The sequence below is a fragment of the Pinus tabuliformis genome, chromosome Q (assembly GCF_031772625.1).
Source record: "Pinus tabuliformis cultivar Carrire ecotype Pingquan chromosome Q, CPIR1, whole genome shotgun sequence".
In the NCBI taxonomy this organism is placed as follows: Eukaryota; Viridiplantae; Streptophyta; class Pinopsida; order Pinales; family Pinaceae; genus Pinus; species Pinus tabuliformis.
Window position 1 is genome coordinate 289,970,049 of NC_142296.1, and position 11,684 is coordinate 289,981,732.

Genomic DNA, 11,684 nt, shown 5'->3' on the forward strand with positions numbered 1-11,684 from the left:
TCCATATCTTCTTCCATGGCTAGCTCCCACTTCTTCCTGCTTTCAACCTACATTGCTTCTTCATAACATTCGGGTTCACCAAAATCAGTCAACAATAAATAATATAATGAATGAGAGTATCATTCAAGGGGTCTACTTATCCTGGTGGATCTTCTAACACCACTTTTAGGTGTTTGGGGTTCCTATTGCTGTTGTGGTGGTTTCTGTTGTTGTGGTTGTTGATTATTATTATTTTCAAGCACCTTTACTTTTTTAGTGATCTCATCAAGAACTGTGTATTCCTTGTTTTCTTTTTCATGTTTCTTTTTCTGCAACTGATTCTTATACAAGACCTTTTTATTGAATATTACATCTCTGCTCCTAATGATTTTGTGATTTTGATAATCATATAAGCGATAACCAAAAGCATTAACACCATATCCAATAAAAGTACATTTCTTTGATTTTGCCTCAAGCTTTGTTCTATTTTCTTTATTAATATGGACAAAGGCCTCACAACCAAGAGGCTTTAAAAAAGAGTAGTTTACCTTTTTACCTATCCATGCTTCCTCTGGAACACCACCATCCAAGGAACTTGAAGGCCCTCTGTTTATTAGATAAACAGCAGTATCTACAGCATCTGCCAAAAATTGTAAAGGCAATCCTGCATGCAATCTCATGCACCTTACACGCTCCATGATTGTTCTGTTCATCCTTTCTGACACACCATTTTCTTGTGGTGTTCTTGGAACTGTCTTCTCTCTATGAATTCCATGCTCTGAACAATACCTATCAAACTCGTTGCTGCAATATTCACCTCCATTATCTGATCTGAGACACTTCAATTTCTTTCATGTCTCAATCTCAACCAAAGCATTCCATTTCTTGAAAGTATCAAATACATCAGATTTATTCTTAATACAATAAATCCAAGTTTTTCTAGTTGCATCATCAATAAAAGTAACATAATAACGAGAGCCACCGAAAGATGATACCTGAGCAGGTCCCCATACATCTGTATGCACAGGCTCTAATTTTTCACTCTTCTTTTCTTTCCCAACTCTCAGAAATCTGACTCTCTTCTGTTTTTCATAAATGCAATTCTCACAGAAGTCCAAATCAACATTCTTCAAACCCGGCAACAAATTCCTTGAGTGAAGAATCTTCATCCCCTTCTCACTCATGTGTCCGAGCCTATGATGCCATAATGTTGCATCTGCTCCTTTGGATGTTAAAGCATTAACAGAGTTATAAATTCCATTGCATAAATACAATGTACCAACCTTTTCACCTTTTGCTATTACTAGGGCTCCTTTGGTGGCCTTCTAAGCTTTATCTGTGAAAGTTGTCACACAACCTTCACCGCCTAACTACCCTGTTGAAATCAGATTTTTCTTCAAATCTGGAACATGCCTTACCTCCTTTAGTAGCCATTGGTTTCCATTCTACTATTTTACAAGAACCTTACCCATTCCAACAATTTTGCAGGGTTTATCATCACCCAAACGGACTTGTCCAAAATCTCTTTGAACATAGTCATGAAAGTATTTCTTATCAGGTGTGGCATGGAATGAGGCCCCTGAATCTACCACCCATGAATCAGTAATATTTTTGAAATAAAGAATCAAAGCATCTTGTAACACCTCACCTGTCACATTTGCTTCTTGATTGTTTTCTTGTTGTGCATCTCTTTCTTTTCCCTTCCGAGATCTACAGTGTTTCTTTAGATGTCCTTTCTTTCCACATTTCCAGCACATTATCCCCGATCTTGACTTGGATCTGCCTTTCCTTGATTTACTGCGATATCCTGAGCTCTTTCCTCTTTCCATTTTTCTTCCCCTAGACTCTGGACTCAAAGCATTACTCGATGTCTCACCGGAGCTTTTCCGTCGCATTTCCTTGCTAAGGATAGCATCGACAACATCATCAAACTTTAAAGTACTAGATCCAGAAACAGAGTTACTAATGGCCATTACTAAACCATTTCAACTTTCTGGCAATGAGCACAAGAATAACAGAGCTCTAACTTCATCATCAAAGTTTACCCCTACAGAACTTAACCAACTTGTAACAGTATTAAAATCATTTAAATGGTCTGCAACAGATCCACCTTCCGACATCTTCATATTAAATAAACGCTTCATAAGAAATACCTTATTTGAGGCCGAGGGTTTTTCATATAATTTCGCCGACGCCTTAATCAAACCCTCTGTTGTTGTTTCCTTCGAAATGTTGAAGGCGACCGATGCTGCGAGGCACAATCGTACTGTTCCGAGTGCCTTTCTATCGAGAAGGTTCCATTCTTCATCTGTCATACCCATTGGCATCTTTGTTTTTCCGCCCAATGGTAGGTACAGATCTTTCTGATACAGATAATCTTCCATCTGCATCTTCCACAACGAGAAGTTTTGGCCATTAAATTTCTCAACCCTAAACTTACCATCTTCCGCCATTGCTCCCACTCGAACCAGGAACCCTTCTTTCCTGCGAGTTTATCAGCCAAATAGACCTTCGGCTCTGATACCAGTTGTTAGAAAATTATATATTACAGAGCAATGGAACACATAGAATATTGCATAAATATAAACACAGAAAACGCATAAAACCAAAGAGACACAGATATAAGTGGTTCACCTAGTTTAGGCTACGTGCACCCCGAACAGCCAGTCCTTCCTTTCTATTATCCAGCAAAATGAAGAGATACAACCTATAGCAGATCCATTGTAACACCCTCTTCGCTCTAAATCTCCTCTCTCTTTCTCACTCAAAATACAGATCTACATAGACACAATACAATTCCATCATATATAGTGAGAGGTTGCCTTCTAGGGCCAAAAAACCGTAAATTAAACATAACTTCTACCGTCAAATCTCTGCCTAATGAACGGCCCAGATTGACTAGAAATTACTATACTTTTACAAGGCAATTTTACATCTATTCTTAGCTTCGGGGGCACTGCCCCCAAAACCCCGCCAGGGGGGGGCTCCCCAAAGGTCGCAACCGCCCCCCCTGGACCCTCCCTACAGCGAATATTTTACGGGCGGCAACGGGGGTCCAACGTGGCGATACCTTTGAATACAGAAGATAATCAAGGTCCACACCCAACAGCTAAGGAAGGGAATATTCTTGATATTTTGGTTTATAAGTGAGCGCTCAATCCTGTGCAAACAAGACAATGTTAAATAAACTATAAGATGAAACAAAGCATTGATAGAAAGTGTCTAATTATCCGCAAATAGAAAAGAGACTACTCATAAAACCAGTATTGAATCAACAACTAAAGTAACTTACAACTCTTCAGGGGGGCTCCTGTCGAGTTTAAGAATGAAAGGACTTCAATTAATGAGCTATTCACCCACGCATTTGATCATTAAAGGAACAGAACAATTGCATTAAAAACAGAGGTCTTCAATAGAAAAATAATAACCAAACCTAAAGATGTCCATTGTCTTGCTTCAAGGCTATTTATAATCCCTTTTGAATAACAGTTTAAAGAGTTATAAGCCAAGAAGCTAGTTTGTATTTGACAACTAAGTAATTAAATCAAAATAGAAATCATGTTTCTCATGATTTGATACAAGAAGAAAAATCACGAGAATATTTCGATTTGACACATCACAAACTTTGATTCCACACTTTTTTCGTTCAATCCCACGCTCGCTTGATGATGCCATGATTTTCCTTCAAATTCTACGCAAGGTTGAATTATTATAACCAGAGTTGACTTTTGGTTTGACCATTAGATTTCTTGAACCCTATGAGTTTCCAGATAGGTGTAATAGGTTGATGTCCATATTTTCACCATGTGTCTTTTACCTATATGCTTTATTCTCCTTCAAACACACTGGAACCTATCTAATCATGGATATAGCTGCAAAATTAGTGCAATTTGGTAGCCATGGAGATGTTTGGATTAAATTTCACAAAGAAACTAAATACTGTAAACTATGAACAATTGATACCATTTATCGTGTTCTGAGCATATCTGGACTGACCTTACAGCTCGAAAATGTATCAAAATTATTATGGAAATGATGGAGATGAAGATAAAAGGTTGTCAAAAAGAGAACAATTCAGGACCTCAACACCAATCGAAAACTCATTCAGTTTCTTGTTCAACCCTCTCTTGGAATTTGATTTGTTCTCTTTCCTCTTGTTTCCTACACTCTTCCTCTTGTTCCCCAATCTTCCTCTCATTTTGTTTGAATTCATCTTCATGTCTTTTCTTTTCTTGCATTGTCCCTTTTTCAATGTTTGAATTCCTTGCTGAGCTGCCTCAATTTCCCAACAATTCAATTTTTTCATTCTCTTGCCTCCTCCTGACAATAACTCTTGCCAACAAGATCTTGTCAACTAATAAAAAGTGTGCCACCTGTCTAGTTGTTCCCTAGGTAGTTTCAATGCAGTTTTGTTTATTGTAATGAATGGCCAACACAATTTTCCAATTGGAAGCTTTCCATTCTTCATTTTAAATTTCATGCACCTTGATATTATTTGCAACAAGCAATCACCCCATCCCTTTGGAATCCATGTCCCATTACTCAACCCATTTTGTTTTATCAAAATGTTTACATTGCATACATAAACATACATTAATTGGGGTTGTCACAGTCATGTTGATTTTACCAGGGAGGATGGATACATTCACCTAAGTAGCCATGAAGGACTTTGGCTAGGTCATGCTAATTTGACCATGGGTGAATGGCTTGGAGAAATTGCAGGATTGGATAGATATTCTCTTGAGAATCCAAAAGGACTTGGTTGGGTCGTGTTGATTTAACCAGAGGAGATGCATGAGATTCACCTGAGAAGTCACAAAGGACGATTGGGCCATGTTGATTTAGCCAAGGGTGAATGATCCAGGGGTAGGTCCTCTCCTGAGAAGCCATGAAGGACTATGGTTTGGTCTTGCTAATTTGACCAAAGGAGATTGGTACATTTATGTGAGCAGCCATAAAGGACTTTTGTTGGGCCATTTTGATTTGGCCAGGGGTAAATGGCCTAGGATACTCACATTTCCTAGTGCAAGATGGAGTGATCTATAGACATGCATCAACATACACAGCTCATGAATTTTTCTTATGGAGGAGAAATTTCAGCTAAGGGGAAATATGTTGCAGCTAAGAAGAATAACTCCCTCACTAAGAGGGAATGTTGATTTTATTGTAGCATCGGAAGGTACTCTTGCATGCAAAAGAGGTCTCCAAGTTGGCCTAAGAAAATTAAAATAAAAGATTTATTTTTGGGGCACCAAGTCGACCCAGCTCATGAAAGGGTGTGTCCTTTGGGTTAATTTACCCCCATTTGACTAGTATATATATATATATGATGTGATATCTCATTTTATCCACCATATCTTTTTGAGGTATCTTGGATAGTTGCATGTGTGGAGAAAAGGAGGACGAGTTGACTATTTAACCAAGTTGTTTCTCTCTATTTGACCAAGTTTGACTTGAGTTGACATAAGAATTTGGTTGTAGTTGACCGCAGTTGATTGTAGGAGCCGCAGGGTTGAAGTTTGACTGTAGGTTGATTGTTTGAACAATGTTAATTTTTGAGCATTTTGGATAGTTTGACCAACATTGACTTGTTGCTACTTTGGCCAAGTTTTGACTGGTATTTGGATTTTTACTTGGCACAAATTTCTAGAGAAATTGGATTTCTAAACCTTGTTGAAGAATAATTTATCCTAAAGAAAATTTGTTGGGTTTTCTCCCAAGGTTGGGTTTCCCAAGGTAAAAATATTGTCTCTATTGTGCATGGTTGTCTTTCTATGATCTTTACTATTTCCTCTAAATTTACATTGATATTTTATGTGTATAATTGCTTCATGATATTAATGGCATGAGATATGTTACTTAAAGATCATTAGGTAGTAATTATCATATTACAAATTGGTTTTCTACTACTCACCTTGTAAAAAATTCAACAATAATAGGATGTAGGGGAATAGTAGGTGCTAATATTTTGTGGGAAAAGTGTTAGAATTTGGTGTTGGTTTCATGGATTAGATGCAATCATGAAATAGTGTGGGCCAAAATTAACTTGTATAGAGAAATTTAGGGCAATGGACATTCTTGAGAAATGTCTACTACATGCTTCACTATAACAATCATTGAAAAATTGTTTAGCTTCTTCTAAAGTGAGGCATTAATGCAATATGGTGTCCACTCCCTACCAATATAAAACATCTATTGTGATGATGTACTAGGGGTTTGATGGAAAATGCATTGATGATCAACACATGAGAGGTGGGAGTCAAATTTTTTAGTATGAAGGTAGACGAAAATATCACCATACGATGGGGCATTGAAGGATATGGAAAAGGAGTTCTTCATCCAGGAAGCTTTTGTTCACCAAAAAAATTGTGTCTAATAATAAGTTGGCAATGAATTTAGAAGGTATGAGGGTATTCTTACTTTTGGAAGTGTAAAATTTAAGGTCAAAATCTCATAATATTGTGAAAATTCCTACTCCTCAAGGAACCCCTACTGCAGTAAAATTGAATCTACTTATCCTACTTGATTTTAAATTTATCAAGTTATTTTTTGAATACTGAAGTAAATTACTTTTGCAGCCTACACTACTTTAAATTTGATTTCATGAAACAGAAAACTGAGTAAAGAAAAAGATACATAGGACACAGTTGTTTTTGGACAAAATAGTCCTCGGAAAAACACAATACGAGAAAATCCGTGCAGCAGCTGTGAGGGTTTCTATTATTAAGCAGTAATTCTGAATATAATTTTGGATGCCCTCTCGGCAATCTAGTGACAGAGAAAATATGATGGTGGGAAATTGAGTGAGTTTTACCTCACTTCACCTAGTAGAAGATTCTGGTTGATCCGACAGCAAAAATGGCTAACCCCGACGATCTCTTGTAGGCCCTGCGTCAACCTTACAGGCTCTGCGTCGGCTCTGCGATGTCTCTTCTGCCTTCTACATCATCATTCTCGGTTGTTCCAATAGTTCCCCTGCAGTTCCGGCTTTCTACATGAGGGAAGCTTCTGCTTCTGCGTTGGCCCTTCTCGATCTGCGCTAAGCCTACGTGGGCCCAGATTGGCCCCATGTCAGTCCTCCTAGTTGTTGTGTTGCCTCCACTAGCATCTCTTTGCTTCTTTGTCCAATATTCCCAAACTATCCCTACCCCTCTGCTACAGAATGATCACTTAGTTCGAAATCTCATCTTACTAGCCCCAGAAATCGAACTCGAGATCAATTTGTTCTCTTCGTGTGTTCTTCTAAATGAACACCAAGCCTCCTTCTTATACTTTTCTCGTTGAGACTTCAACGGCTGAGATTAAGTCTCTAATCAATGGTTAAAATTAAAACTTGACTTGATCCGCTTTCTAGATCATTATCACCCATATTTTGATTAATATCCATTAATACTTTAATTTTCCTATGTTTAGACTTAAGAACCCCATTAAAAATATTAATTATTTTAATAAATTACAATCTGGGTGGAATTTCACCAAACAATTTGAGTTCTTTTGAACTCATGTGCCTTAGCCTCTCCACCAATTTTCATGGCTAGAGCACATCGATGCTACCAAAAAATAACACTCCCTCTTAGCGAGGAAACTGATCTAGCAACAATATCCAACTGAATGTTTCTCTGTTTCTAAAGCATCTCCTTTTTTGCACTGTTATTTCCACCAACACTGTGTTGTTGCTACTACTATACTACTTCCCATGACATTTTCATTGTCAATGCTACATATGTACTACAGCTCCCTCTGCATCTGCTGCTAACACTGCGACTGCTAGCTCTGAACTGCATCATTTTCCAATTTTTGTTGCTCAACAACAGAAAAGCATTCAAAATTTATGAACTAATCGTGTTCAACATAATACCATGAATGTTGGAATCTCACTACTACTAGTCTCTGACCCTCTGAATTTTCTGCGCTACTGCTGACTTTTGCACTGTTGCCAACCTTGCTCTGTTGATCAGTCTCTGGTCTCAAGCTATTGCATATGTCTCTCCAAAAAATCCACTGCATCATTTGACACTAAGTCCATCTCGCTACTGCTGAATCTTGGGCTCATGTAGCAAGGAATTGATCGAAGAGCTGGACTCCTCAAGGATCTTGCTCACATGTAGTCCTCCCGACTATAGCTCAATATTGCCCCATTTCCCTCCTAGAGATGTGTGGGCAGTCATGGAAAACTCATCTTCATCAATTTTTGTTAGAGAGGCCTTAGGATCATGTTTCTCATCCTTACCCTTTTGCTTCAAAGGACATATGGATGCAAAGTGGCCCAACTCGCCACATCTGAAACATTTCACCTTCAAAATGTCCTTCTTTTGCTTCTTCTGTTGTCCCTTTGATGCTAGAGCTGCATTCTCCTCTCTTCCTTAGTTTTTATGCCACTCCCACTGCTACCATTAAGGTTGGCCTTAACTAGGTCCCTCCTTATTTCTTCCTGTTGAAGAGTTGCCCACATCTCCTCCCATGAAGGTAGGCTTTCCCTGCCCAATATAATTTGGACGAAGACTTGCTATTCATCTCAGACTCCATTTAGGGTTGTCCTTACCATCGCAGTAGACTAAGGAGTGGACCCCACTGTAGCAAGTTGGTCTCTGGTGTCCTGAAGACATTGAAGATAGGAGTTAACTCCTTCTCCCTTCTACATTAATGTTGGTTGCAACTTTTGTTCTAGGTACATCTTTCATTGTTAGGAAGAGCCTTCATACAACGAAGACAAAGCTTCCCACATCTCTCGGTTGTATCTTTTCCCTACAAGTGTGATACCACATGATCTCAAACTCCAACGAGTATGAACCTCTTCGCCTTCCCCAGCTCGGCCTTGTACTTCTTCCTCTGATCATTGTGAGCCAAAATAGCCACAACACTCTTGATGTATGCTTCGGGATCGTATTCCTCCAAAACATCTATGATTCTAGTCTTCCATATGACATAGTTGGAAGCTCCTTCCAACTTGTTCTCATCTCTGAGCCCATGTGATGCCATCTCACCCAAACTGTTGAACTGACTCCTTTAGTCACTGCTCAACACTGTTGCCCGGCAAGTGAGAAATTCAAACTTTTGGCAAGAAAAGTTCTCTGAGGAGAAAATTCCCCTTTTATGGGTCTTCACTCTTTTCCAATGGATTTCTACCCCAGTAGAAATTGCGCCCTTCAAGCACTGCGTTGAGGCTCTACATCACTCCCTCTTCCTCTGCAATCTCACGATTCGAAAATCGTACCTCTCTATCGACTCTCTCAAAGACAGATTTCCTCAAAATCTCTACTTCCTGGAAAGGATTGTGCAATCCCTTCAATGGGATTCGAATTGCTACCAAGTACATCTTTTGGCCTCTCTGCTCAGCATTGGATCTGCTCTTCCTATTTCATAATCAATGCTCTGATACCATGTGAAAATTCCTACTTCTCAAGGAACCCCTACATCAACAAAATTGAATCTACTTCTCCTACTTGATTTTAAAGTTATCAAGTTAATTTCTGAATACTGAAGTAAATTACTTCTGCAGCCTACACTACTTTAAATTTGATTTCATGAAATAGAAAATTGAGCAAAGAACAAGATACATAGGACACAATTATTTTTGGACAAAATAGTCCCCAAAAAAACCCAATACGGGAAAATCAGTGCAGTAGCTCTAAGGATTTTCTATTATTAAGCAGTAATTATGAATACAAAGTTGGATGCCCTCCTGGCAATCCAGTGATAGAGAAAATACAATGGCAGAAAACTGAGTGAGTTTTACCTCACTTCACTCGACAAATTCTGGCTGATCCAGCAGCAAAACTGGCTAACCCTGACTATCTCTACGCTAGCCCTGTGTAGGCTCTGCATCAGCCTTACAAGATTTGTGTCATATTTTCATTATCTCTTCTACCTTCTGTGTCAACCTTCCCAGTTGTTCCGACAGTTTTGGCTTTCTGCGTGAGGGCAACTTTTGCTTCTGCACTGGCCCTTCTGGCTCTGTGTCAAGTCTGCGTGGGCCCAGATTGGCCCAGTGTCAATCCTCCTAGCTGTTGTGATGCCTCCACTAGTGTCTCTCCACATCTATGTCCAGTATTCTCAAACTATCCCTACCCCTCTGCTGCAGAATGATCACTTAGTTCGAAATCTCAGCTTCCTAGCCTTAGAAATCGAACTCCAGATCATATCGTTCTCTCTGCATGTCTTTCTAAATGCACCCCAAGCCTACTTATACTTTTCTCATTGAGACTTCAACGGCTGAGATTAAGTCTCTAATAAACGGTTAAGATTAAAACTTGATTTGATCCGCTTTCTAGATCATTCTCACCCATATTTTGATTAATGCCCATTAATACTTTAATTTTCCTAAGTTTAGACTTAGGAACTCCATTAAAGATATTTATTGTTTTAATAAAATACAATCCATGTGGGATTTAACCAAATAGTTTATGGGTTCTTTAGAAATCATGTGCCTTGGCCTCTCCACCAATTTTCATGGCTAGATCACATCTAATGCTACCAAAAACTAACAAATATAACAGTCTATCTAGTGAACTTGCAATTCATGAGTATACAACTGAGTAGCACATGGGGTTGGAACTTGTAATGACCTTTGTGGTGTGTAGAAAGATATGACGGCGCAATTTTTGAACTACATGTACTAGAGCCTATGTCACAAGGTTCGTCAATCTCCAACCTTGAGGTTTGAAGTTGGGAAAACCTAAAAAAAATGAGGTCCGATGAATATCATTGAAAATCATAGCCATTGACCATGTTCATAGATGTAAACTCATAACCTCATGTCACAACACAATCTTGTAATTTATCCTTGACATTTCCAAGTCCATGATAGCATCTTTTATATTTACTAATGTTCATTTCTTACTATGTTATGTTATATTTCATTTTAAAGTTAATAATATGCATGTGTGTGTGCATGTGCGCACGCACAAATCCTCAAGATGTTGGGAATGTTGTTTAAAGTGAGGGTAAGGTCTTCTAAGTGTGAAAGAACAAGGTCAATCAAATTCTAAAAGATGTACATCATGGCCCATTAGAAAGTTGCAAATGCATTCTTTAGGCCAAAGGGCTTGACCCTACATGCAAAGGTGCCCCAAGAGGTTGTGAAGGTTGTTTGTACTAACCTATGTATCAAATATGAATTTGGTTGTATTGTGAGAGTTTTTCCATAAAGGATAAGGTTTCATGTCTGGTGCAAGAATTAATAACTCAATTAATGAAGGGCATTAATAATTATCCTAGGGACAGAATTGGTTCCAATATCTAAAGTTAGCAAAAATGAGAATGGTACCCTGATTTTTTATCACAAGGACTAAATTAGATACCCAGATGAAGTGTAAGCAATACGGTAACTAAAGTCGACTTTGTGAAGCATGTTTATTTTAGCTTTAATGACTAATGCCTTTAAATGGTGTAGTGGTCATTACATTTTTCCAAATTGGCATAGAATCAAGCCATGTGTGGATGTGATGTTTGACAGTGGTAGGGTCAAGACCAAGAATCTATGCTTAGGACCATGCATAGATATCTCTAAATTCTTGAAAGATAAACTTGTAGGAAACTACTTCCTTTAGGGAACAAGTTATCCCTAGTTTGATTTCTTTTAAGACACCTAGTTTCCTAGAGATGTCCACAATGATGATGGGGGAGATATTAACCATATTGAGTTCTCAGAAGGAATCTAGTGCTAGGTTTTGGTTTTTGAACCATTCAATGTGGCCAATGGGAAT